General features: G+C 34.8%; 1 long non-coding RNA gene across 2 annotated transcripts; it reads right to left on the bottom strand.

Annotated features, from left to right (window-relative positions):
• Window positions 1-27,645, bottom strand: LOC309864443. Of its 2 annotated transcripts, XR_014311528.1 has the most exons (5): window positions 27,591-27,639; window positions 26,450-26,500; window positions 23,726-23,787; window positions 383-435; window positions 1-293 (listed from the first exon to the last, which is right to left on the bottom strand). It is a non-coding gene; the product is annotated as an uncharacterized lncRNA (long non-coding RNA). The 2 variants fall into 2 exon arrangements; XR_014311527.1 differs by lacking the exon at window positions 26,450-26,500 and having other exon boundaries at window positions 27,591-27,645.
• Between the last annotated feature and the right edge of the window lie 35 nt (window positions 27,646-27,680).

Here is a 27,680-nt window from a genome sequence, read left to right as displayed (position 1 = left end):
ATGCAAATTAAATATTCTTTGTAAGGAAGCTGGGAGGGGTGACAAGTGAAGGGGAAAAAAGAGGGAAAAAAGGCACGGGGGAGCATGGCGGAGGCACGGCGTTCCCTCAGGTGGCTGGCTAACTAGCTCAGCCTTTGTATAGACACTGTCTGCCTGTGGGATGGAGCTAAGAGACAGAAGAATGACAGTCTGGAGGAAGAAAGAAAGACAGTAATTACGGGATGCGTGCGATTAGTGCGGTAGCCAGAGAAATTAAGCCACAAGTCCTAGGAATCTTCCCTTCTGTATGGTACCTGCGGAGGGAGAGAAAAGGCCTCACTACAGAGTGCAGTTGGAATCCACTCCCTGCCAGCTCAGCTTGATTGCTTTCTGGGATACCTACTGTGGAGGTTCAGCAGCTCGACCTTCCTTTCAGTGGCGCTATATTGTCCTGCCCTGAAAAAAAAGCAGATTAAGAATTTACAGGGATCCCTCCATCACTGGCCTCTGACAGGAACACTCAGGGAGCTGATTTTTCATGGTTCAATTTGCCTGGGGCCAAGATTCTTATCAAAATGTATTTGGTTAACGTAAAGTGCCATTGCAGATTTAAGAAATATCTATTTTCCCATTAAACTTTCTTTCTCATTTATTCCCCCATCATCCTCTTGTTTTTGTGGGTGGTGTTCTTCCCAAGCTACTTTACTATTATTATTATTCTTTGAAAAATACATACATTTGGGTTCCGGTTTATAGATGAGCAGTAAATCATGTCGGTTAAGAAGTTTGTAATTATTTTGCAGGGAGGTAAATTGTAATCTAACTGTCTTGAGTGTGAGATATTCCCAACTATCATTCAGATCATATTTCAGTTGTTTAATTCAGTTAAAGCCTTTAATTAAAAGCTGTAAGTTTGCTGAACAATTGAAAAACGCTTTTTATTAACATGAAAACCATTTGAAATTTCTTCAGACTTGGAGAAAACGAAGGCTACTCAAAGTCCCCCTGACTTTAAGGTGTTTTTGAGAGTTGTTTCAGATAGCAGAGGGGAGGGGTTAGTCAGATTTTGTGCTGGGGAAAATGTCCAGCCTCTGGATGGATATTATCATGAATAGTTCCCATTTAGGTCAGAGTATTTCCATTTTCTTTTTTGCCTCTTTTAGTTATAAGTAACTTGCCATCAACCATTTTAGCATCCCTAATTTTATTAATATTTTTGTTGAAATTTTGAGGTTGTGCCAGTAAATGAATTATTGTACTTTACTTGCTCATGGTACACCCAAAACTGAAGAGATTATTTAAAGCTGTGTGTTTTGCTACCAAGGAAGTAAAAAACTAGAAATCATGTTCACTGGAAATAAGAAAGCTTAGCAGATGGTTGTAATAATTTTCCAGGAGGAGGAAATGAAACGTCTTTGTCTCCTATTCGTATTGATGCCACCTGGTGTATCCAGATCCAGAACAGACGAACTCATCATCTGGTTCAGCAATAATGCCACTATTTATGATTTTTGATATATTGTATTTTATTACATTATTTACTGCTTTGAAACAAGTAGTTTGAGATTTATTCATTGACACCCATTCTTTAAAAACATTCAATATAAACCACACATAGGCTTTTGTTCTTACCTCATTCTGGAGGGATTTATATCTCGGTCTGTCCTATTATAATATCTTTAAACACAGATCTTCATCCTTATTATAATGAGATTCTAGTGATGTTAGTTCTAGGAAATGTGCTTCAGAAATACAGAATGATGGCCCCATTGACCTACTATTTCTGAAAGCATCTCATCTAATTCATTCTTACTTTCCTTCTTGCAATGTATGGAACGAACAAAGGAGGAAGACTGACATACAGTTTAGTAGCTCAGAATGACTTACTTCACTTTTCAATCTGCTTATTAATGATTAGATGGTTTCAATGAAAGATGTATATTCTTGTTTTAGTTATTTTGCACTATCCATTGATTTTATATATATATATATATATATATATATGTGTGTGTGTGTGTGTATATATATATATATATATATATACAATTTATTTGACAGAGATCACACGTAGGCAGAGAGGCAGGCAGAGAGAGAGAGAGGAAGGAAGGCAGGCTCCCCGCTGAGCAGAGAGCCTGATGCAGGGCTCGATCCCAGGACCCTGGGATCATGACCTGAGCTGAAAGCAGAGGCTTTAACCCACTGAGCCACCCAGGTACCCCAATAATATATATGAAAAATCCAGTGGGAGTTCTCATTAAGAAATGCTCATGATTTTTTTTGCAGCAAAGATCTATTGCTAGATCGGATAGTCCTTCTCATTACACTCTAGCAGGTTAAGCTTCTACGATATTACTCTTTGTGACTTGAAAATGTTCAGTTTTCCTTTCTTGGTATTATTAAGAAAAAATTTTACTTTAAAGCACTAAAATAATGCTGTGGCATTCTTCTAAGTCATGAATGAATGCTTAAATGGGGTGGGTGGGGTGGGAAGTAAAAAAAAAATGAAGTCAGACATTTGAAACTCAAAGTCAGTTGTTTACTAATATATCTCATTGAGAAGACAAAATAAATAGGGTGATTAAAGACTAAAGTGACTCATTTATACATCTGATGCTAATGAATCGTTGGAAAATTGTGCAAAAAAAAGTCACGCTGATAAAAGTTATAAAACATGATCATTTGGCCAGAACAACAACAAAAAAATTACTGAAATGCTGCCCAGCCTAAAGGGTGTATTCATCTTCAGTTCCAAATTAGTTAGCTGGGACAAATAGCTATGTTGAGACACAGAACAGTGTCAAAGTGAGTAGTGAGTATGTTGTGATGTTACCAGTGTACAGCAGAGAGTGCTAGCTTTATTAAAACAAAACTATCCAGCAAGTTCAAGTCTGTGTTAATTTACCAGTGAAGAAAAGAAAAAGAGCCAAGGGAGAAAAGAAAAAATAAGGAAACTGGCTGTTGATAGCTCGCACGCACTTATAAGCCATAAAGGACTTTTTGAAGTTCTAACAGAAACAGTCCCTGTGGAACAATGATAACAGGAGAGACAGACATTGATGTGTAAATGACATCATCAACCGAAGCCACTTTCACTCAACCAGAGTCCTGGATCATTTGGGGTTCAAAGGGACTCTAATCTGACCCTGTTCATATTTTTTTCCTCCTAAGTTCTTGCCAGAAATGAATGAAGCACAGTGAGGCTTGTTCATGTCAGCTTTGCCTGTCTTGACCTGGAAACTGAGAGTCATGTAACTAGACAAGGGCTGCCCAGAGTTCAGAGATTTTAGGATCAAGTTTATGAAGACACTGGCCTAGATTTAGATAAGGACAGTAGTTGAAATTAGTGTTACATAAGCTTGAACAACTATCTATCTCAGGAGATGTCTAATACTTTGACAGAAACATGAAGTTGTATCTACAGTTTATAAATAAATGCAAATTTATCATAATGTTGCTGGAACTTTCTGTGAAAGGAAGAAAGCTGCTTATTTCTCCTGCCCTGAAAAATCTCTCTTGTCTCCTTCCAAATAATTCAATGCTATATAATTTGGTGTTTTATGTATCATACGCATCAACATTCTACTTTTCAGTGGAAGATGAACTTTTTAACAGAATGAAGAAGGTACCTCCAACTTCTGAGTCATTGACTGGAATTCTTAGGAATCACCACCTTTTGAAAAAATGGATATTAATGACAGTTTCATCTAACTTTTCAAATGTAGTGTAAATGACTTGGCTACACACCTAGAGTGGTGCATAAGTCGGGATTCATGAAACCCAGAATTGTAGAAATTATACTGGAAGGACAAATGAAACAATGTTGTTTGTCAAATGTTACCCCTTCAATAAGAACCATAGATCTGAAATGTCCCTAAATTCAAACGATAAAATCCCTTCTCAGTATAAAATGTTTATACAGCACAAGCTAATTAGTATTAGAAATATCTGCTTTATTTCCTTTTCTCTGCAGCTTAGACGTCTATCTGAGAGGAAGCTGAGTATACCAAGTGTTCCTTTCAATGTAAGCAGTAAGTAGTTCACTTCCTGTACTCTTTGTGAACTTTGTAATGGTTAAATTGAGCTATATTCAACATGAACTTGTGAATATCTCCCTTTTAATTTTTTTGGCTAGGATTGAAATTCCCATTTAAAATAGAAACTATTTGACTTTCTGTTCTAACACTGTGACAGGTTCTTTAATGGGAGGGTAATATTAATTAGATTTGGTGATTCATTATCTTTGTAAGTTAAGTGAGAACTTTATCACTGTACAATATTGCATTTGGTGTGTGTTATTACGTATTTTTCAACCATTAAAATATTATATGATACTTGTGGAAGTCTTTAGTAAGAGTTCTTACAGTAATTATTCAAATATCAAACTAGATTCAGTTTACCTAGTGAGAGTCATCGGGGTGCTATTTGGTTATATTTCGAAGACGAGGTTGCCCTGTAAGTGAATGTGTTTGCATATGCTAATTTGAAATGGGTATATTTTGGCCAGGACTCTAGCTGGCAATTTGACAGTAAGTTAAATGCAAGGTCCCTGTGTAACAGATGGTGAAAAAGAAATGAAAACAGGGACATAGAAGTTGGTGTGCGGTTTGTGGAGGAAGCTAGCTTTGATAAGTCACACAGCAGAGATGCCTGTAAACGTGCTCTCTTCCTTCCACCACTGAAGTCCTCCCCTGTGCCCCATGTTCACCTAGCTGTTCTGTAATCTTTTTCATTCTTCTTCTTAATGAACCTGTCCCCGGTAACTCTACTTCCTGGATATATTAGCATTTTCTCTTCCCACTGACTCTCCTCTTCGTTATTCCAGTTCTGCCAAATTTAACCCCCCAAAGCATACTTGAATCTTGATACTCATCTTTGCCTCTTCTTTCATTGGCTCAATTCAGGCCTTAGTCACATGTTTCTCTTCCGGTCTAGGCAAAGTAATGGAGCCTAATCACTCTGCTTTCAGTCAGTCTGTAATACAAATGACAGAATGTTCTGTCTCATCTGTCCTTATCACTTTGCTTCCTAAGGTGGCTCTGCAATGCCTAGAAGATAAAACCCAGCCATTCTTTAAATGCTTCTAGACCCTCAATCATCTGGCACTTGCTCATTATTCCAGCTTCATCTCTTCATCTCCGTTTATTTTCTGTTTTAAAATATTGGGCTGGCAAACACGTGCTTTCAGAGCCTAGACAGTTAACTGAAAAAAGTGAAGACTGGGTAGAAGAAGGAGGAAGTTCTGGGACCATCTGAAGTATATCTTTGCCCTGCAAAGCACTCATATTTATTTGTGCTTGAAGGAGAAGTCTTCATGGCAAATGTTTACCCAGCATTACCATTTTGTGACCCATGCTAGTAACCACAAACTGCTCATAATTGCCTGCTTCTGCCATGCTATTTTTTCCTTCCACGGTGCATTAGTTCATGCTATCTCCTTTGTGGATAATGTTCATATGTTACCCTTCACTCACCTCGTCCTCCTCAGGTTCACTATTAATCATTATTCAAGATTTAGATCAAGTAATCATCTCCTCCAAAAATCCATGCATGATCCCTCTTTGATTCCTATAGGTTTCCATATAAATTTCTACAGCACTTACTGTATTTATTTTAATTAATTACCTGGATCTCCTAGTATACTATGAATTCCTTGAGGGAAAAAAAAACATATTGTATTAATTTCAGTATTCTCAGGGTAGAGTGTAGAGCTAGGTATTTAGTAAGTACTCGACAAAAGCATGAAGATCGTGTTAAGTCACATACAACCATGGCTTAATGCCTTGGGTTAACCTTAGAGTCTGTGGCTATCCTGGAAGTCTATGGAAATATCAAAGAGTCATTTGACACCAGTCACAGAAAGAAAACAGAAATCCTGTCTTGCTAGTCTTTCTATCCCTGGAATCTAAAATTACATCCATCACATGGTGGAAGGAGGAAGAGAAGGATGAAAGGCAGAAGAAAAGGAAATAAAGAGGGAAAGGATTTATTTTCTCAATACAGAAGTGTTGTGGAAGAAAGTGGGGAGACAAGGGGATAACTGAGCTGAAATGAAGAATAGAAATAAAAGCCATTCAGAAGAATGAGGACTTTTGAAATCATCATACAAGAAGCCTAGACCAAGAACGGGTAGAACTCAGAAAGTGCTGTACTGTTCTGTGTTACCTTTAATTCCCCAACAGGATGCAGATGGATTCTGTTTCAATCCTTCAAGACAATATCTCCTAGAATAAATCATGTACCCAGATATATTTTCTTCATGTAACAACTCATTTGAATTTTTCCCCATTTTTACTTTTAAGAATGATGTACAAGAGATGAGAGGAATGTTCTCAAAACTTTAAGATGGGTTCTTCAGCATTGGGTAAAAGGAGTCACAGTAAAGAGGTCACCTAAATGTGCCATTTCACCACAGGGGCACTACTTTGCCTGGGCATCCTCTGCTATCTACCAGGATCACACTTCAAATGTCCCTGAAGAGCTATGCCCTATAGAGACCCGTGATAAATTCAAAGGTCTTAGCAACAAAACACTGATTAAGAATGTAATTAAAAAATTTGAAGGTCCTATGTCTATCTAATTCTATGTACATAGAAGTAAGAGCAGGAGGAGCCTTAATAATTTGATATGATATTTCTGGTTTGAGAAGAGTCATTGAAGAGGATTGTCTAAACACATATCAAACATAATATTTCTTCCCTCTTATGGTAAATGCTATGAGAATGATCAAGACAGGACCTATAAGTCCTTGAATGATAAATATAAAGAGTAAGTATTTGCCACTTTCCTTGTAACTCATTTTCACAGGGCTACCAAATGCATCTACTATTTGCCTCACACCAGGGGTGTGTCAATGATGTATTTTTACAAGTGCTTAAAAACTGGGATAAAAAGTGTAGTGTTAATGTCAAAGGTGGACTAAAACACAAAGCTCTACTCCTTGCCAGTTCTCACTGAAGATAAATAGTTTTGCTTTGTAATAACAAAGGATATCCACATCTTCAAGTCAGCTACCTTCCAGATCAGGAAGTTGTTCTCAAGGAGGCCCAGATTAGAGCTGACATGGCCCCAGTGGTGGGTGAGGAGTGTCATTCTGGTTCAAAAGACAACATATTGTAGAATCCTGACATTTTAAATCAGCTTTTGTAGCGTAATTACCTTTACCATTCTGGATTTGGAATATACTCTCTTTTTTTTTTTTTTTTAACTTTTTATTTTTTATAAACATATATTTTTATCCCCAGGGGTACAGGTCTGTGAATCACCAGGTTTACACACTTCACAGCACTCACCAAAGCACATACCCTCCCCAATGTCCATAATCCCACCCCCTTCTCCCAAACCCCCTCCCCCCAGCAACCCTCAGTTTGTTTTGTGAGATTAAGAGTCACTTATGGTTTGTCTCCCTCCCAATCCCATCTTGTTTCATTTATTCTTATACTCTCAACTAACACTTTTCAATATATAGCCATTGTATTCTTTCCCCCCCAACTACACCCTAGGCCTTGGATTTCAATAGTAAATGAGCCCATGCACTAGCCAAATTCACTTTGATAGCTAGAATAGAGAAATCAAGTGGTCCTATTTTTATTTGAGCAAAAATTAAGCCATTTAAACTACATATGTGTTTATATATATATATATATATATACATACACAGATATATATGTGGTTATATATTAATATATAATGTATATTATATAACCATAATATATAGTTACATAACACTATGTATCTATATATATATAAATGTATATATATATATATGTGTATATATATATAAATTTTTAACAAGTTCAATAAGGGGATGGAAAATTTAAAAAAAATTCTTGGAATTCAGAAGCATGCAAGAACAACTAATCCATTGACTGCAAATGTTATCTAAAGGGGTTAAAAGAAATCAGACTTCACTGTGGGTTGTGCAGAGGGTATGCATTATGTGCTGTCATTAAAGTATTTTTTTTTCTCTGTTAAGCAAGCATCCCCTGCTGGGACATCTCTCTAGTTTGGTGGGAGTCTGGAGTTGTACATGCAGTGTGTGTTATCAGCTAGAAATTACTCCACATAAAAATTTAATGGTATTGTCCTAGCTATTTTTCAATTAGTGCATGTGTTTTATTCACATGATTTTGATTATTGAAGACATGAATTATAACTCTGTGGTAAAGCATGATTGGAGGTCCCCCTTCCCGCTATAATCTTATGACTGATGAGAAACTCTGAACAACAAAAATGAGTATAAATAAAATAAATTGTCTTACTATTGGTAATAATTCTGAGATGCTAACTTATTTTATGCTGGTTATTTAAGGCTTTCACTCAGATTACCTTTAAACTGCATAATATTCAACCACTACACCTTTCTTTTTGCTTTCAGCCCTTGTGCTTAAATCCATCAGTGTCATGGAGTGGTACGGTTTTAAAAAATATTTGTAAGGGCACCAAGCCTGAATATTTTGAGAGCACCAAGCAAGCTACACATAGGACTGAACATGTTTTCATGGAGATTAAAACAGATGTTTTTTCTAAGAACGTTATTAAAGAAAACCCTGGATACTTCCAAAAGACAGTGGAACCAGTCAATAGATTGAGCTATTTTGCTTAATTAAATCCATATCTTTTTGCAAGGCTTTTGAAATAGAGTAATCATTGAAAGACCTTAGCCATCTCTCTTGTGGTGTGAGATACTTGTTATCTTCTTTTTAAAACAAATTAAAATTGTTTATTTTGTAAGATATGTGTTTTTAAAGGAAGAAAGCATGTGAATTTTGAAAATGTAAATGGATTATCTATTGGACGTTATGCTGGAATTAGTCACAAAACAGTTATATTTGTGCCACTCTGTCCTAATTCATACCTTTGTTCAACATTTTTATATCAGATATCTCTAGATGTAATATAAATTTCAGAGTAGATCATTTGTTTGTTTTATGTTCCTCTAATTACTTTGAGACTACTGAATTTTTACAACTTGGATTTAATCTAAGAACAACTTTAGGCAAATTTATTTTTCTTAGTTTTCTACAAGTCAAATGAATAATGGTTGAACATATGATTTTTTTTTCCTTCAAAATTACCTTTGTGAAGAGATTGATTAATTAAGAAGGAATCCTCTGGAGGTGTATTATTCCAATATCTTTCAACACCCCATATAGATCTTATATTTAACATCTTTCTTGTATATAACTCAGAACAGCAGTTTTGAGTATGATAATAAGCATCAATCTATGCCACAATTAGAATGTTAGACAGTGTAAATCTGATATGGTTTATGGTGAAGTATTTTTAAAATTTATCAAATTAAATCTACTCTCTTTCAATCTGTGAATAAACATATTCTCGGATTGTTTTTAATGATCAAAAAATGTGTGTGTGTGTGTGTGTGTGTGTGTGTGTTTTGTATTAGATATATGCAAATATTGGGAGGGCAGTGTATTAGTTTCTTTTTGTCCCTTCCCTTCTATTTTCTTTGAGAAATTAAAGAATTACAAAGATGTACAAAAAATAATGTAAGAAACATGTTATTCTTACTGCCCCAAATTATCAATTCTGTTTTTTTTTTTAGTTCAGATAAAAAGTTTCAAGTTCCTAAATGTGAATTTTATAAGCACTAATTAGTAATAAATGGTTTCTTATATTTTAATCTGTCATTTCTTTGATCTCAGGTATTGAAATTTAGTGAGAGAGCTAGAAGAGTCTACAGGGGAAATCCTGCTAGTTTTCCTCAAAGAGAATTTAATAAAGTTGATAATGTTGATAGATTTGGGAGCACTCAGTTGGCAGGAACAGGAGAGGGCCTTTAATTTGGAAAGTTTAGCACACTGGCATAGAAGGAAATGTAAACCAGTTTGCATGCTGCCACATTTCCTCACCATGATTTTATTGCTCTTTCACTATTTTCTCATACTTCTTGGAAGTAAAATTTCCCTATATTGTTTTATTTAACTTTTCCTGGGAAGTCCATGTTTTATCTTTTAAATATTATTCTTAAATAAAGAGGCTGCGTTTTAATTCTTAAAAGATGGATAATTCTGAGAGTGAGGTGGTGGGAACTAGTTTGAATTAGTAAGTAAGTAAGTAAATAAATAAAAACAATGTTGAGACTACTGGTCCAAGTCAAATTTCATTGTTCTCTGTTTGGAAGAGGAAAGAAGTTATTTTGCCAGCTTTCAAATACAGTTCACTCAAATATTGTCGGCTCCAAGTTTGTGGAGCACATCTCAGAATTATTTTGGCTCAACTCAGCTATGTGACTTTTGGTTTGCTTTTACTTTCAATTCTCTTGGTAATTCTGGAGGAAAGAATGAATTTCACAAAGGAATCTTGTTTGCACATTACAAACCACCTTTTCTACCAAAAAAAAAAAAAAAAGTAATTGTATGATTTATGTTTTCCTGGAAAGAAGGGGCCTAAATTAAAGATAACTGAAATTAGAAAAATGCTATAAAAATACATTCTTTCTTTAAAAGCTTTCATAAAGAAGTGTCTATTATTTTTTTTCACTGTACCAGTGGTTTTATTTTATTTAGAATAATAAAGATGCCTCAAATTCTATTTAATCTCCACTAATTTAAGTGTTTAGATGGATAATGTCACTTACAGTCATATGTGGCTTTGTGGCTGCTGGTGCTGCTCCTCTTGCTGCAGCGGATGTTATTTTGTGTAATGTCAAATTTTGTGACTTACGTTTGTTTAAGTGAAAGGGAGAGTGGAATGTTCTTTCCAGTTTGAATACACACGCATGAATCTGCCCTTTGGTACCTGCTTTTTTAGTTTGTAGTCTGTCACAGGACTTCTTTGCATGATTAGATCTCCCTCATCCTTTTTTCAAAGCAGGTAGTTGCTTATTTTTCAACAAAACTGAAGAAAAACGTAATCCTGTTAACTGTTAGATCATTAAAAATAATTTTTGATGATAGATCACCCAGTGGATTTTGGCATGAAGTGCGGACAAAGTTCAAACAATTTGGGGAAATGTCTATGGAAATAACTTTCCCATTTCCATCTCCTTATTTTATGAGCATCTTTTCCTATGTTACATTTATAAAGGTGAAAAATAGTATTGACTTGATGGTGAGCCATGTTTCATCCTAGTCAAGATAATATATACTTATTAATAGTATATATTTTTGAACCCACTGAAAAAAAATGCCTCACTTGTCACATTGCAAGAGTAATTTCTAAAAAAAAATTCCTTTTATGTTTAATAATTAATTATCAAAATTTGAAATCTAGGTTGTGCTTTGATAAATTTTGCACTACTACTAGTATTAATAACTCACTTACTATTAACTCTAGAGACTTTAAGGGCATTTCTTTCCTTAAAGATGGCATTTCTTTCTATTTATACACACACATTAATTTTTTTTGTCAGAGAGGTGTTACAGCAATAAAAGACTTTCAAGCGTACAAATATATGAGGTAAAATCACGTCATGGCAGTGGAATCAATATAAGTTCAAGAGAAAATATTAACAATGTAAAATTTAAAGGTGAGATTACCCATCTTTATTTAAATGGATGATAGTTGTATATGTCAAAGTAACACTTAGGTTCTATTGGTTATATTTAAAAGAGTGATAGAACAACATTATTTTAAAAGTCAATATATTAAAAAAAAAGTAAAATCCAATATATTATTGTCCAGAAGTTGTATCCTTCACAACTATTTACATTTATAATGACTACTTGATTTAGATTTTAATCTGAAACTATTTGAGGGGGCATCTAACTTTCAAAATTCTTTTGGTGTTTGTGAACAAAAACATTTGAACACCAGTATCCTATGCCAAATCACAACTTATTTGCCTGAGGTTTTGCCATTCGCTTCACTCTTATCCAACCTTTTTATTTGACCACTATAGGTCATGACATAGGCCTGAGTCATTGTGAATTAGTCATCCTTCTTTGGGCACTTAAATTAGAGAGGTGTCACCTCTTCTTTCTGGTTCATACCTATGTCACAGCTATTATGATGTCTTCTGTTAAAAGTCTAGCCCTCCTTTAAGGCTGAACAAAAAGGTTGCCTCTTCTTTGGTATTGCCCATAGTCATCACAGCTGAAAGTAATTACTCTTTGTATCTTTTAAGAATTAGCTTGTACCACTTTATGACACTTATCTGACACCTTTTTTTAGGTAGATTCTGAGAATTTCTTTTCCCACATAAACTCTAATGTGGAGAGACAGTGTCTTTCCTGAGTTTACATGCCTCATAGTGTCAAATATAGAGCCTAATATATAGAAGGATGATTTATTAAATGGATAAATGAATGAATTAGATATATTAAAAGGTAAATTATATCAAAGTTCCTTTGATGTGGCTTTCTTGTAACCTCTGTCTTGGAAATCAGAGGAGATATTGCGATCAGCAGGATGTGTATAGACCAATGAGGGGGACAGAGTCAACGTTGAAGAAACCATAACAGGAAAAAATATTTTAGATAGCTAAATTTATTGAAATTGGGAAGAAATGACATCAAGAGCAGTCAAGACTAGAAGGAAATAAACGCATTTTCAATTTGTTATGCTACAAAATCGGGTAGGAGTGATTTTTGCAGGGGATGGGAGAGAAAACGAAGGACTGAAACAATAGGCAAATACATAAGAACAACATCAAAGGGGATGGAAGGAAGCTGGAGACTTGGTCAAGAGATTTTTTTTTTGTTTCTGATCCAGCTTGTAGGAATCTAATCTAAGAAGTGTATGGCCAGAACAGCTGTACCTTTAATGGTTTTATTGCTTTTTTTCACAGCGTGAGTTCCAAAGTAATCAAATTACTTAGACAAATAAAAAGGGTTTTTTTCCATTCCATTTTCTCATAAGATTTTTGTTTTGTTTAGTTTTTATTGGGGAATAAAATATTTCTCAACTTTTCTGAATTTTAAAATAGTGTTCCAGAGGACAGCTATCTATAATCTAGAACCTATGAGTTGTTTCATTCCTCAAATAGTGCTTTTAATGGTCTCATAACACTTGAGCCAACATGACTCCCAGAACCAGAAGTCCAGTGTTGTTGAAGCAGTGTCTTCTGGGGATCTATTAATGTCAGGTTTTTTGGTGTGTGTGTGTGTGTGTGTGTGTGTGTGTGTGTGTGTGTAACATGCAAAGCCCAGGTTTTTGACATGGAGAGTGCATTTTGGAAGCTAATCTGTTATGCATTCTTACACTTTTCTGTTTTGGAAGAGGGCAGTAATTATCTAAACACTGCTTTTGTTTGCTCACTGATCTTGAATTCTTAAAGAGGAACCATACTCTATTTGGTAACTGATAGCAAAAACTCAAGACTTTCAAAAGCAAATTTTATTACAAGAATAATGAGATTAGACAAAGTCTAGTGAAGAGTTTCCAGTAATTACATAACCCTTATAAGGAAGCAATAACAATTAATTACCAAATTCTGAGCGGAAAACGTAACCTTTGAAAAATATATGTTAATGAAATGCAGTCTTTCCCGGAATATATAGGATTTATACTGTGATTTTGAAGGTTTTTGAGATTTGTATTTTAAATAGAAATCCAAGAAGAGAGAGACAGAAAGGTATATAAATATATAAATCTCTATCATTTACAGATATAATAGAATTGCATGCACACATGTACAGTTCTATCTGTATTCATGGGTTTGTAGTCTAGATGAAAAAGCTAATAATGTAAATCAAGATGTCCTATGCATTTGGATGTGCCTGAAAAATCATTTGTAATGGTTGCACATTAAGATAGTCTTATTCTAATAATAATACACATTAGCTACCATGATTATGAGAAGCCTTTTTTACATTAGGGTTGATTTAGAAAAAATAAAATATAGGCCACATTTTTATTAATTTAAGATAAAAATAGCTTTAATGAATTACTGGGAGGAATAAAATTATCATATAGTTTAGAATGCTTGCTTTATTAAGTAGAACAATATGAATAAAAATTGATATTCTCAAAGGTCAGTTAGTTATTTAAAAGTCATTTATTGAGCACCTACTGTATGTTGGGTAGTATTCTAATCACTGAACAAAACAGACAAAATCTTTGCTCTCTTGTAACTTATATTGTTTGTGACAGATGGATAGGCAATAAACAAATACAAGATATATATAATAGGTATCAATACTATGAATAATAGAAACTAGGATAAAGGACATAGTGAATTACAGTTCTAAATAAGTGTTCTTTCCTATGGATTTGGCCAGGGAAGTCTTCCCTCTGTCTCTGGACAGAGTGAGGGAAAAAAAAAAAATCCCTGACAATCTCCAGGGGCTAAGATTTCAGAAGGAAGCAGCAGTGAGGCACACCTGAGTTTGTGTTCTGGAAAACAAACAAACAAACAAACAAAAAACCAAGAGTCCAGACCTGTATCCCTGGGGATAAAAATATATGTTTATATAAAAAATAAAAAATTAAAAAAAAAGAAAACCAAGAGTCCAAATTAGAATAGAGTAAGCAAAGGGGAAGATTGAATAAGATAAGGTGGAAGGGAAGGCAGGGGTAAGATTATAGGTGCCTTGAAGGAGATGAGTAGGATCTTAGTTTATTTGGAGTGAGCTGGAATTATTGAAGGATTCTGAGCAGATGAGTGACATGGTCTAACTCCTTGCTATGTGGAGAATAGATGATAGAACAAAATGAAAGCAAGATACCTAAATAGGGGCATTATAATAATTTGTAGGAGAGATAAGAGGGCTCAGGCCAGAATGATAGCAGTGGAGATGGAGAAAAATGGTAGGATTCTGCATTGATTTTGAAGGGATAGCCAGTGAAGTTTTGAGGATGTGAAAGGATACAGAGAATATGTTATTTATGCATTACTTCAGAGGAAAATATGCCCCTTTTGAGAAACCTCATGAACTCTCACAAAGAGTAAATGAAATCTTTATGGCTGCTCTGAGGACAGTGACTGTAAGAGTTGAGGCAAGAAGACTAGATAGGAGATCAACAAAATTAACCTGGTGAGACTCTTGGAACAACTGTGTAAAGTCAGGGAGAAAATTTTATTGCTTCAGTTTTAGAGATGCAGATGAGTTCTGGGAGGTTGCATGTCTCAGTCAAGGGTAGAGTTCTAATGGGGAGAGTGTGGATAAGAATATAGACTGGCTAACCCCAGTTGTAAAAACACTGCCTCAAAAACTAACACTGTGTTTATAGGGGTCATTCTACATGCAGGTTATTGAACATCTTTCTGGGCATAAGCTTCACAAAAGCAGAAGTCTGTTTTGTTCAGTGGAGAGTTTCAAGAGCCTGGAATAGTGCCTGGTACATAGTAGCAGGCTACTTCATCAAATATTCCTAAAATGAGGGGCACCTGGGTAGCTCAGTGGGTTAAAGCCTCTGCCTTCAGCTCAGGTCATGATTCCAGGGTTCTGGGATCGAGCCCCGCATCAGGCTCTCTGCTCAGCAGGGAGCCTTCTTCCTCCTCTTTCTCTGCGTGCTTCTCTGCCTACTTGTGATCTCTGTCTGTCAAATAAATAAATAATATCTTAAAAAAATATTCCTAAAATGAAAAGAAAAATCTGCATCTTGCTTGCTAGGCTGATATGCCTAGCTCAAGTGAAATCTGAGCATTAATCTAAACCAGAAGTGTCCTACCCTCACTTTAAAAGCAACATTAATTTAGGATTGTATAGGTAAATTAGAAATATTTTGGTTTTGGTCCTAGATTAGAACTGTGAACTATACTCTATTACCATTAGAACATGGAACTATGCTCTAATATCTTATTTCCTGCTCTTTTATCATGCTCAATTATTCTATAAGATTAATGCTATTAATTAGTTATTTGTGAAAGAGAAAGCCAGCTGATCACCAAAAATTCATGCTCCCCTTTTCAAAGGATAGCCCAGCCAGGGACTATAATTCGTGTGCGCTATTTACCCAGATATAGCCATGTGATTCATTCTGTCCACTGGAATATGAGAGCAAATGGTTATAAGGAGTTCCTTATTTGCTAGCAGAACCATTTGATTGATGCGATTTAGACACAGATTTATTATCTGACAGGAATTGGAATATTTTAAGTGAGAAATGAACATCTACTATCAATGAAAAAATTTTTCGTTATACTGGCCAACGTTACTTAACCAAGTGGATACCAGAAGTTGTGTCACTGCTTAAAAAAAAATAGGTAACTTTGACCTAAAGATTGGATGATGATAAAACAGATATTAGAGGTTGAGGCAGTGGAGATGCATGTTTGGCACTTGCAGGGCTTGTGATAAAACTGTTGCCTGTGGTGACTTTGAAGTTTGGCCATATGCCTTCCAAGCCTATGGCTCTAGGCCCAGAAATTGGAAAACAGAATATTATAGTTTGTGTTTATTGTTATTTTCTGCATTTTACAAGATATTATAAGAAAGAGATGCATTCAAACAAAACTTGACTAGCTTTAAGAGCATAAATAAAGGGCAATAGATAAAATCCAGAAATCTCTGACCTCATAAGATTTGGAAAAACTTAAGGCTCTGGACCTCAATTTAGATGAGATAAGGCTGATAAAATCCATTACAATTTCAGCTAAACTGTTGAGCTCAACATTGTCGAGAAGGTAAAAGAACTTTGTCATTATTAACAGGGAATTCCCTAGAAGTAAACAAACCCCAAACCTACTAACTTTGAACCTACTAACTGTATTGGCAAGGGAGTTTTGAGCCAGCGTCTAATCAGAGAACTTCTGTCATTCAGGGTAAGGATCTTCACAATACCTGCCCCTCGCAGGACTTCATTATTACTATAGACCAAGAACACCATGTGTTTCCCATTCTTCCTTTTCCTCATTTGGAATTTTTATGGTGATTATCCTGTCTCTGCTTTAACACTGTATATTAAATGTCAGGGATGTGGAAGGAAGACAGCTTGACTTTTAGTTCATCCGTCTTTAGACTAAAAGTTGCCACATATGGATCTAATGGAAAGGACTCTGTCACACTCAGAGCTCCTAGATTTTAAGCTGGTGACAGGACAGTCTAGGGTGGAGGTAAGTGTGTTCTGGTGGGGAAGAAGGGTGCACAGAGATGTTCACATAGAATCTGTGTTCTGTCTTTTATAGTGTGGAGTTACCACTAGAAGAAGGCTGTTCCACTAGAACTACATTATGCAAGCCCATTAACATCTAGATGGATTGTTTGATTTGTTTTAACTGAGGAAATATGTATGAAAGTGATAATTGTCACCATAAGATTGGGCTTTTAAAAGAGTAGCTTAGGCTTTTCCAATCTATTTCTCCTTTTGCTGAATTGGAACAAAGGACTCATGAGCCTTAGGGAATAAGTGGACCACAAAATGGGAACAACCTATGTTCCTAAGTTACTATCATGAGAAGACTCACCCTCCAACTAACACTTGCATGGGATAACATAAGCTTCTATAAGTTAAGGCACTGAATTGGAGGACTTACTAGTTACTACAGCCGGTATTTCCATAACTAATTCAATATATTATTGACAATATGAGTACTACTTTTTTTTTTATAAAGATTTTTATTTATTTATTTGACAGAGAGAGATCACAAGTAGGCAGAGAGGCAGGCAGAGAGAGAAAGGAGGAAGCAGGCTCCCTGCTGAGCAGAGAGCCCGATGCGGGACTCGATCCCAGGACCCTGAGATCATGACCCGAGCCGAAGGCAGCGGCTTAACCCACTGAGCCACCCAGGCACCCCTGAGTACTACTTTTTATTGAGTGCCTTCTATATGCCAGTTGTACTAAGTGTGTCAGATATGCTAATTAATTCTTAAACAAATCTTCAGTAACTACAGTATTTGTATTTATTTACCACTTTTTTGGATCAAATACTAATATAGCATCATCAATAAAATAGTTATGTCCTCACTTGTTAATCTTTGACTGCTCAGAAATGAAGAAAGCCTCTCTCTGCAGCAACCCAATGGGAAGACTTCACGGAAGACATTCTTTGGCTTTTGACTGTATCACTCCAATATCTACCTCTCTGTTCTGACCTCTCTGTATGTCTTCTCTGTCTGTGTAGAATTGTCCTCTGCTCTATTTTATAAGCATATTCATGATGGCATTTAAGGCCCACCCAGATAAAAATAATCCAGGGCAATCATTTCATCTCATGGTCTTAATTATATATAAAAAACTATTTTCTCAAATAAGGTAAGCTTTACATGCACCAGGGATTAAGACTTGACATCTTTGAGTGGCTGTTTTTCAATATATACTAATGAGTTAGAATACTTTCCTCTTATAGATGGCAAAACTGAGATTCAGAGAGATTAATTTGCATTTATTTATTAATAGGTTATATAGCCACAGTTCACACTACACTTACACTGAATTTCTTTCTTCTATAATATGTTATTTCCCTTCATAAGTAACATGGATTAAGCTTCTACTATGGATCTGGTATGTACTTGCATTTCAACCCTTACAACATACTGTAAGATACATTTTTTTAAAAGATTTATTTATTTATTTGCAGAGGGGGAAGGGCAGAGGGAAAGGGAGAGAAAGTCTTGCTTGTTTTTGTCTTTTAAAGCTTTTATTTATTTATTTGACAGAGAGAAAGAGAGAGAGCACAAGCATGGGGAGTGGAGGCAGAGGGAGAGGCAGGCTCCCTGCTGGGCAGGGAGCCTGATGTGGGACTTGATTCCAGGACCCTGGGATCATGACCTGAGCTAAAGGCAGAAGCGTAACTGACTGACCTACCCAGATGCCCAAAAGGGAGAGAAAGTCGTAAGCAGACCTGAGTGTGAAGCCCCTTATGGTCCTTAATCTCATGAGCCTGAGAGCATGACCCTGAGATCACAACACTGAACCGAAACCAAGAGTCAAACATTTAACCAACTGTGCCACCCAGATGCCCCTCCTATAAGGTATTTTTAATTCCACTTTATTTTTAAATGCTTAGAATGATTAATTAAACTGGAAATGTTATAATTTTTCTAGAGTCATAGTTCTGTAGAGCTGAGATTTGCAGATATGTCTATCTGTTATGCCTCTTAATGTTTCTCAATATTTTTACTCAACTTTAAAATAAGAACTTGGAATAAGCGATCTAAAGATCACTACCTTTAAACAAACAAACAAACAAAATCCTCTATTTCTTTTGTGAGTTTAAAAAAATATTTCCCCCTTAAGCACAACAGTTTTCATGAAATATGTCTATAAAGTTTTCATATATATATTCATATATATGGAGGTGATTGCTTTCCTTTTTGTTTTTCCCTAGAGGAAAAGCATTCTTATGTCCCAGAGTAATATGTAAATAAAATCACTGAAATTTGAGGCCTTGTTGTTATAAAATATTTATTATAAAAACACAGATATATCTTTTGGCAGTCATTTACTTTTCATTGGATTATTACATTTGCATTTTGTTACAGATGTCTGGGTGATGGGTACATTTTTTCCCCATTGATCCCTTTTATACTTACATTCTTACTCAATAACGTTTGAATCTATAGTAGATCATAAACATTGGGGATACAAGACAAATGAGATGCAGTTGTGCACTTTAAAAATCTCATAGTCTAGTTGAGCTGCCAGACAAATAATTAAGTAAATCATTACATAATCTGGTAAAGGCCATAATAGAGAAGTGCACTCTATGTTACAGGGATCAGATGGAGAGTTTAACCTAGCTAGAGGAAGAATCACCACCAATATTTTATTTACTGATTAAAAGTGACTTCATAATATTTTCTTAAATTCCTTTGTTGTGAATACTCAGTAAATACTTATAAATTAGATTATATTAGTTTTTTCATGTTAAATAATACTAAATGCCAAGCCAGATGTGATTTGATTTATAAGTCCTGATGAAGTATTTGAGTACAGTAGTGACCCGTGGTAACAATTCAATGATTTTATGATGTTTACTGCTAGGAAATTCTTTCTCCTATCTAGCCCAAATCTCTCATGTCAATTTCCAAGTCAATTTCCTTTCTTTCAGAACTATGCAGATGGGCTTTGCAGGATGAAAAACTCATCATATCTTCTTTCTTTCTGATCTTTCTCCTAGACACTTTAGTGTGACTCAGTGTTTTCAAAAATATTATTTTTATCTATGGAGGATAGTTTAGTAGGACATTTCATACTTGCTTCTCCACTAGGTCTTGAAGTCATTGTACTTCAAATTAAGTCTGATACTTTGTGAGTAATATAAGTTAGCATAGAAATCAAATATCTGAAATGTGTCATAAGTAATACACCAAATGTATAATTGATTTTATGGATGCTTTGATTGCTTCATTGATTTAGAAAGAGTCATTGATTTTCAAAAACAGAGAAAGGATTTATATCAAAAGATCATTCTACTAAAATTATGATGTTATTGTTCAAAACCTAACTTTGATTTTTTTCAGACTATTGTATATTGTCTCATGTGACAAATAACAGATTTACTCAGCTAAAATATAAAATGACATGGAATATAGTAATTCTTTACAATGCTTTTGAATATACTGTTTTAAACTTGGCGATTCACAGACCTGTACCCCTGGGGATAAAAATATATGTTTATAAAAAAATAAAAAAAAAATAAAAACTTTGTTTCTTAGAAATTTCTTAGTTTCTTAGTTTCTTAGAAATAAAAGAAACCATCAACTAAAATTATAATACCATTTTCCTAAATTTCTTTGGAAATGGTCACCCTTCCAGCATTTCATTCAGTTTTCCTGAAACTTTGATTTAAAGTTGAAGTGCTCTAAAGTTAGCTATAGATTTTAACCTCAGTGATAGACCCGAGACTATGCATACCTTTTCTTGCTTTCTTGTTTTCACATTCAAAATCATTTAGTAAGCCTTGATGTTGTTTTTTATGTTTGGAAGCTCTGGGACTGAAACAAATCATTTCATTAGACACAGAACCTTACAAGCTCAGATCAACAAGGTTAAAAATAAGTTGCAAGGTGACACAGTTACTGTAGACACATTACATGACTAAGATTTGCTTTGTTGGGAGAAACAGTGGAGGTTCTCTGTGTTACATTTGTTATCCAAAATTAGAAGGTCCTTGATTATTCTTTTAAAGCTAAAAGAAAAAAAGACACATCTTAAAGATATGTTATTTTACTCTGAATAATGTTGAGGGGAATAAAACCATTATTTATTGATTTCCTACTATGCTTTTAATAAAAAAATGGTAGGGTTTTTTTTTTTTTTTTTTTTACAAAATTTTCCAAACATATACTTTTATTTATCTTCATATATACCCAAGAATGGAATTGTTTACCTATATGGGAATTCTATATTTAATTTTTAGCAATTGCCAAAATTTTTCAATATGGCTGTATGTACCATTTTACATCACCAGTGTAAAAGGGTTCCAGTTTCTCCTCATCTTCACCAACAAGAAATCCAGCCGAGACTAAAAATGGTAGGTTTTTAATTCTTTGCTTTTTTCTGCCAGGTAGAAAGATCCTCCCAACTTTCCCAGCACTTGCCTACTATGTGTAAGGTTCTCTATTATTGTACAGTGTTTGTGAGAAGAAAATCATTTCCATGAAAATTTTAACAACTTTTTCCTGAGAGGCTTATTTTTTTTTTTTTTTTTTTTTTTTTTTTACCATTTAAAGTTATTATTATTGTTTTAAAGTAGCCATTACAATGGGGCCATTAGCTGAATGGTCTCACAAGGGTTTTCCCTGTTTCTCTCAGCTTTTATAACAAGTGCCACTTCTCACAGATCAACACCACCTGTGTGTTCTGAGAATGTTATATTACTGATTTTTAAAATTGCCAATTTGTCTGGGACATGTACTATCCTTGTCCTCAGACACTTTCCTGATGCTCTGTTAAATATGTTTTTTTAAAAAAACGAGGGTGATCTGGGCTGAGTTTTGTTTAACATCATGGATACCAATGATACAATGTGTGGAAAACTTCCTGTCTTTGTCATTGATATATATTACACCACTGGAATTATTCTGTTTATAGCAAACTTATATTTTCTTTGGTGCAGGTTGAGAGAAAAGCAGGAGAAAAATGTTTCTGAAATGAATGGTTTTTGGCAAGCACATGACCTGAATATTGTTACTTGAGAAGGAAAAACTTACTCTGATATTATGATGTTTTCTGTAAGTCTCCTTCCTAGTCATCCTTTGTATGTGTTGAAGTAGTCTTGTCTGAGACATTGAATGGAAACTTCGGGTCATAAATAACAAAAATTCCTTCCTTCACTTGTTGGATATGTTTATGAAGTAAAATTATTTGGTGGGATTCTAGTTTTCATTACATATAACATTTAACTTAGCTAAATTGAGACATGACCTTAAACAGCACTTGGGTGATTGCCCAGGTGTGAGGAATCCTTTGGGATTAAGAGTGGATGATACTTAGTTCATAATAAATTTGTTAACTAAGCAGGACACTTAATTCCTTGGGATGCATTCCTAAGCCTGGTTAGTAACTAGCTTGCCCTCTTAATAAACAAACTTCAACATATTCAGAGGTTAGCCTTAGAAAACAACTCTCAAATTTATCACTCTTTATCTTAACGTGATCTAATCTGTTTTAGATTCGTCTAAAGCAATAATTTGTTTCTTCCTTTTAATACTTCCACAAAGTATTAAAGTTTCTTAAGACAGAACATATTGAGGCATAATTAGTTTTCTTGTCAATTCTGCCCTTGCTCAAAAATCGGTGAGATTTGAATGGCAGCGGGGACAGAATTCATCCATAAAGCAAGGCCCTACTGAGTTTCTCAGCAAATATGATTCTCCCTGATTTATATTTTTGTGTGCCTTAAGTAACTTGATTCTTGAAGACAGAAATAATCTGGGCTCTTTTTAAAATGGCTAATCTGTTTTCATCTCATTTCTCTAGGTTATTTTTCTTTTCTTGGAGCTCAATTAAAATAAGAACATAGTTAAAAATTGTGTTTTGTCAAAGCCAACGTTACTTTGTTTCTGCACCATCCATAAGGGGATAAGTCTGCTGGGACCATAGCTCCTTTTTGGTAAAACATCTGTATATATGAAAAAAAATGTGTGTTGTTAGTCAGGAAAACCATAGGTCTAGGTGTCGGAGAGACCCAGAGTTCAGTCTTAGAGAAGACAGGTCCTTCTCTGGTGGAACAGCAAGGTTCTAGTAGATAGGACAGTAGTTGGCATGGTGATGGTAGTACAGACTCAGCTAAGAAGGTAGCGGTTGAGCAGTTGAGGCCAGGGTCAAAAAGGATAGAACATAGTAGGGTTTGAACAGAAGATAACAGGAATATTTACTGATACTATAGGTGGTAGCTAAAAAGCTTCAGATTATGACTTAAAGAACAGCAATGCTTCTACTATAAGCCCATTATTCTTTTGATATTTCTTTTAAAGGAATATCTCAATGACTTGGGTTACCACTGAAGTCTACTGAAGGAAGCCAATCATAGAAAAACTTTTAGGGAACTCAGAGTAATAGTTCTTACTTGCTCTCAAAAAAATCCTATTTATTATGGAGTGGTAAATCATCTTTTTCAGGGAGAGTTGAGGAATGTTTGGTCCATAAAAAAACCTTCCTTCTGTCTTTAATGAGCCAACTCTCTTTAAGATTAGATGAGACCTTATGGACTGAGATGAACAAGAGAAACCTTGAGCTGCTATGGAAAAATTAGGCAGAAAGGTCTGATACTCAGCTTTCTTCTCTGGGAAATATCCCTGATGATTCAAGCCAAGCCTTGTGCTTTTGAGTGAGTGCCTGAGGACTGGTTTTCTTGCTTCTATTTCCATTAGTTTCCCAAAACAAAGGTTTTGTTTTGTTTTCAACATTTGCACATCTGATCATTTTTTAGCTTAGCCCACCACTTTTGTCTACTTACTGCTGATACTTGTTTACCAAATCCATGTTCACTCAATGTAGGTGGACTGCAATGTCCTTTACCTTGTAGAAATGAGAAAAATTTTTTGTTGATTTGCTTATTTTACCAATGATTATAATTAAAGATTTCAAATTGGTTCTAAAGAAAAACAGTCAAGGCAAAAGCTAGATATGATTTAAATATTCAATTTTGATCATGGTATAGTCAACATAGTGATACATATATGACTTGAGTACCAAAATAATTTGAGGATATTATTAACTTAATCATTAGACTCAGGGAATCTCAGAGATAGAAGCTAGTCATGGGTTTTCAAGATAGCCCATTGCATTTTGAAAAGCCTAAATATGTCTCTTTAAAACTTCATACATTTATTCTAATTCAGCCTTTTGGAATACACAGCATTTATTCATCACATGATTGTTGTTTAATATTTGAAATTTTCATGTTCCCCAGAATTATTTTTTTCTAATATAAACAATCTTGTTTACTTCAACCATTTATCTTACAACATGTTTTTCAGAAACTTTATCTGTAATCATACCTAGAATCACCCTAGTCTGTTATTTTCTCTAAATATATGTCTACAGAACTGAATGCCACCCTTTAGTCAGTGTAATATCACATCCCTTGTTCTGGATATTCTATTTCTGTTAATATATCCTAACATTACAATCATTTTGTTGGTTTAGTTTGGTTTGGCTTTGGTTTCCAAGAGTGATATTGCTACTTGGCTCATGTTGAACTTACACTGAATTTTGCCTTTTGAATAACACATTTGTCAGTTGGATTTTCTTCATCTTAAAGAGATGTTATTGTGGTTTTTAAAATGTAAGTTCAAAACTGTGTTTTTAATAATTTATTCACTCACCATTCATTCATTCATTCATTCATTTATTATTTTAATATCATAGGATATAAAAAATTAAACCAGAAAGTGCATTCTTTACTTTATGAATAACTTCTATTAGTAAGTTTTATTTTGTTAGGCTCACTTCATCAATCTAATCCAGAACTAGAATTCAGGGTGGTTTTGTTCCCAGGAAACATTTGGCAATGTCTAGAGACTTTTTGGTTGTCAAAAATGGAATGGAGAGGCAGAGAAAGATGTTATTAGCATCTAGTCTGTAGAGATCAGGAATTTTGCTAAAGATCTACAATGGGCAGGACAGCTGTCCCCTTCCTCCTAAAGAATGAACTGGTCAATAGTGCTAAGTGGTATACTCCTGAAGTGTATCCCAGATGTACTTTCTAGTGTTTTATCAGTAAATATAATGAAACTGTCTTTTATGTCCTTTTCTTAGGGAGCTATTAAAAATGTTCACCAGAAAACCCCAAGCATAAATCTAGTGGCACAAGACCAGAAAATTTTTTCTCCTGAGTTTTCTCCATTAACCAATACTCATAGGGCACAGCCTGCAAACAGTCCCCCATAATAATAATAAATACTATTTATTTTAATGACAATAATATAACATAATATAATATTATAATATATATTATTAATATATAATATAATATAGTATAATAATAAATGCTATTATTTAATAGTATTGTCATCATCATTTCTTCTTGTCAATGATATTTTCAAGGACTTAGTCAAATACTTTCCTGAAATCAAGGTATACAAGGGCTTACCATTTTAAAGAATATTAAGAATAACACATAGTTGGTATTCACCATTCTCTTGTAAATATGTAGATTCCTAGCATTCAATCTATAAGTAGATTCCTGTAGCATTCTTTAGAAGTACCCCAAAGGTATTTATGTTAGAATATCTCATAGATTTATGTCTAATTTACCTTTCTAGGAAATGCCTATATACCTTTTGAAAATATTTCATGACTTTCCATAATTTGGAAATCTTTTCAAAGATTTCTCTTTGGTTGCTTATAGTATCTTTCCAACATCAGTTCCTGAGCAAACCTCATATGTTCTTGGCTCTGTGCTTGGCTTCACACAGAGGTGATTAATACAGGATCACTTTCTCACCATGTATGGTACAAGCTAACATTGTAATAGCTAACAAAAGAGAATAATAGCAAGTGCTATAATACACATATAGATTAACAATGGAAACTAAATTTCCTGGGAAATACCAAGCTAAGTTTCCTAGGGAAGATAGCCGAGTAGGCCATTAAGTAAGAAGTAGATTTCATTAAGTGGAGCAGTCTTTTGGCATTTCAGGCATAGCAAATGCCAAAGACAAAATTAGAAAGGCATGAAATTACAAAGTGTTTTTGGGGAAGTAGATAGTCCAATATGGCTAGAGCACATGGATTTGTGGAGATGGTGGGAAATGCAATTGTAGTTGTGACATATCCAAGAATGACCTTGATACCAAACCAGGGAGTTTGGGGTTCATCCTTCAGTGTGTCTTTTCGTGTTAGGATCAGTAAAAGTAGAAGGCCATTAGAATTTAATCAACATATTCTATTTCTCAAAGTAACACTTTTAAGTAATTATGAGTCTCAGTTTTATAGATAGATAGTGTTATGGGCTGATTATTAGTGGCTCCCTTCTCCCCCCACCCCCAAATTCACATGTTGACAGCTAATCACCAATGTGACTGTATTAGGAGGCCGTTAGTTAATGAAGGTGGAGGCCTTATGAATTGGACATAGTGCCCTTAAAAAAGAGATCCCAGAAAACTCTCTCACTCCTTCCACCACTGAGAACTCAGTGAGAAGACAACTATCTCTGAATGAGAAAGTAAGTTCTTACCAGACTCCACATTTTCCAGAATCTTGATATTGTACTTCCCAGCCTCTAGAACTGAGAAATAAATGTTTAAGCCGCTTAGTCTATGGTATTTTTGTTATAGCAGCCTGTTATAATTGGCTTACTAAAACATGTAGATAAAATAGGATTCACTGAGATTAATGGGTTTTCTAAGTTCATCTAAGGCTTATAGATTTTAAAACTAGGTTTGTCTAATGAGATCCTGCCAATATGGCTAGATTTTCTTATAGGAAGATAAATTTGGTATGATTAAATAACTGTAAAACTTTTTAGAAGTTAGTAGGAAAAGACCATATTCTTATTTCTAATACAAAAACATACAATACTGAAAAATGCTTGAATGTAGATGCTCATTTCTTAAATATTTGAATAGCGTAGTTGGAGGAAACGGATCCAAAATATGTTCATTAAAAATAGTTTGGATTCTATTTTGGAGAAAATACCAGATAAAGTTTAGCATAGAAGTAAAATTCATTGCTCCCCCTTTCCCCAACACCAGTACAAACCTCAGTTGGTAAAAATTCAAATATAACACTTTTTAAATAAAATTATAAAGACTCCAACACCCAGAGGATTCACCTAATGGAAAGAAATTCGGCAAGGGAGTATTTCTTTTGTTTTGATATTAATTCCTATGTTGAAATGTTGGCATTTCTGATAAAGTAACTGAATTGTTTAGTCAGGGTTCTCCAGAGAAACACACCCAATTTTCCTTTATATAAGTATATATGAGGAGATTTATTATAGGAATTGTCATATGTGTTATGGAGGTCTAGAAATCCCATAGCCTGCCATCCAGAAGTTGGAGAACCAGGTAAGCTAGTGGTGTAAATTCAGTGCAGGTCTGAAGGCCTGAGAATCAGAGGACCACTGATGTAAGTCCCAGAGTTTGGAGACCTGAGAACCTGGAGCTCTGAAGTCTGAGGCAAGAAATGATAGATATTCCTGATCAGAAGAGAGAGAATTTGTCCTCCCTCTACTTTTTGTTCCATTTAAACCCTCATTGGGTTGGATGATGGTTCTTTTCCACAGCCCCCCACCCCATACTGGTGAGGGCTGGTCTCTTTATTCAGTCTACTGAATCAAATGTTAATCTCTTTCAGAAACATTGTCACAAACCCACCTAGAAATAATGTTTTACCAGCTACCTGCCATCCCTTAACCTGCTCAAGTTGACACATAATATTAACCATCATGGGAACATTCTGTCCTA

Source organism: Mustela nivalis (assembly GCF_964662115.1).
Source record: "Mustela nivalis genome assembly, chromosome: 5".
Classification (NCBI taxonomy): domain Eukaryota; kingdom Metazoa; phylum Chordata; class Mammalia; order Carnivora; family Mustelidae; genus Mustela; species Mustela nivalis.
Note: the sequence above shows the minus strand (reverse complement) of the source record. Positions and strands in the feature narration are given on the sequence as shown.